A 1,649-nucleotide genomic window follows, 5' to 3' on the forward strand; every position below is an offset into this window, starting at 1 on the left:
CAGGAACAGCGCCACAAAAGCCCATAGAGAGCCTGCTATGGAGGCTAGGTTAGTTGTTCTTATAATGCGGCACAGTGGCTAGCGAAATTTGCGCATGCAAGCAAGAGCACTTTTTTTGTTTTCCCAAATTATTATAAAGATATAACTGACGATCGCGTTTCTCAACGTCCACCTATACATTTCGTCCCGCGACGATATGAATATAAATATCACACCAAAAGCATCGTCTTCTAAACTCTGAGGTAATTCATAATTCATCTAGCACCAATGTTACCGACCAACTCTACCGGCAATTTTCTCTTGTCAAAACAAAAAAACAGATAAATTCTGTCAAAAAAAATAATAAAATTTTTAGAACTACCATACATTTATCAATGTAAACCCGGCGAGTGTAGACTTGGATGGAGTTTAATCTCCAAGCAAATGTAAGATTGTAAAGTTTTCTAACTTTCAGCTGTTTTTTTCTGGCAGTCCCTTGCCCGTAGAAAAGTCACCTAACATCTGCTTGGAGATTAAAAGAAGTTGGGAGCAAATGCCTACTCGTGTTTCAAGCAGATGTAAGATTGTAACGTTTTCTCACTTTCTGGTTTCCTTAACAGTCTCCTGTTCGTATAAGAAAGTCACCTAACATCTGCTTGGAGATTGGGAGCAAAGGCTTCAATGTTTCAACCAGTGAGAGCTAGAGGGGCCATACAAAGAACTTGGGAATCTTAATTTCAATCTGAAAGTATGTAAAACCTTTGCCTTGAGTAAATCTAAAGCCGAGGCTCTCTGCAAAACGGAAATGGGTGGAGCTCTCATGTCTGGGAACGAGTCTAGCGGCTCGTTCCCGACATTCGCTACCTTGTATGGATGTGTAGGCCTTGTGGCGATGCTATCGTACGGCAGTGTTTTGAAGTTTCTTTATCAAGTTCGTAGAGTAAAACGGTCCACATATTTACTCCATGGGGACTGAAAGGTGGTTTCTGAAGAAGCGTTGTGCACGATTTGAATTTGTGAATCCAACGGACGTGGCACAAGTGGCTTTATTAAACCCTCTCCGCTTTGGGGAGGGGGGCGTTACCTCTCGTTACATCCGTTGTCAACCGTTTTCATCATTGCCCACTGTTCGATAAATAGAGTTCTGTGACTTTCCACCGTGTAGTTTTCCTGAGTGTCAGCTGTCCGGTCTCGGGTATCGTCTGCGTTGCCATGGCGATCCGTCAGTCCTTCCCGCGCAATTCTGCAGCTGGACGGTCGTCTGTCTGTGTGCAGACAACAGCTGTCACTTGTACGCCTCCTGGCTCCATCAATGCGAATAAGAGATCTTCCGATTGGATAGCCGTGCGGTCGAGATATTAGTTCCACCAATCCGCACCCGTTGACGCTTTCTTGATCGTTGTTGTATTCTTTCGTCAGACGACTTTTGTCAATCTGTGCCAGTGTTCCCGCCAAAATTACTCTTTCACGAGTGGAAATTGTGTCAGAAAATATGGCGGACTTCCATATACAGCGAGATATCTTTCTTTTTTTCTTCATCTTTGTCGCATTATTTCGTCAGACGACTTTTGTTAATTCCTGTCAGTGTTCCCGCCAAAACCAGTCCTTCTGTACACTGTACAGAAAGTGTCTTCCTCTTTATACTTTGTTGTATTCTTGTTTCAGGCGAC

At 43.4% G+C, this 1,649-nt stretch overlaps 1 long non-coding RNA gene across 1 annotated transcript in view; it reads left to right on the plus strand.

Annotated features, from left to right (window-relative positions):
- LOC118412123 overlaps nt 1-354 on the plus strand; it is a 1,585-nt gene extending 1,231 nt beyond the window's left edge. The window contains exon 2 of the long non-coding RNA XR_004830729.1: nt 49-354. This is a non-coding gene — a long non-coding RNA (uncharacterized LOC118412123). The remainder of the gene's footprint in view (nt 1-48) is intronic.
- Nucleotides 355-1,649: the final 1,295 nt, after the last annotated feature.

Source organism: Branchiostoma floridae, chromosome 3, assembly GCF_000003815.2.
Source record: "Branchiostoma floridae strain S238N-H82 chromosome 3, Bfl_VNyyK, whole genome shotgun sequence".
Classification (NCBI taxonomy): Eukaryota; Metazoa; Chordata; class Leptocardii; order Amphioxiformes; family Branchiostomatidae; genus Branchiostoma; species Branchiostoma floridae.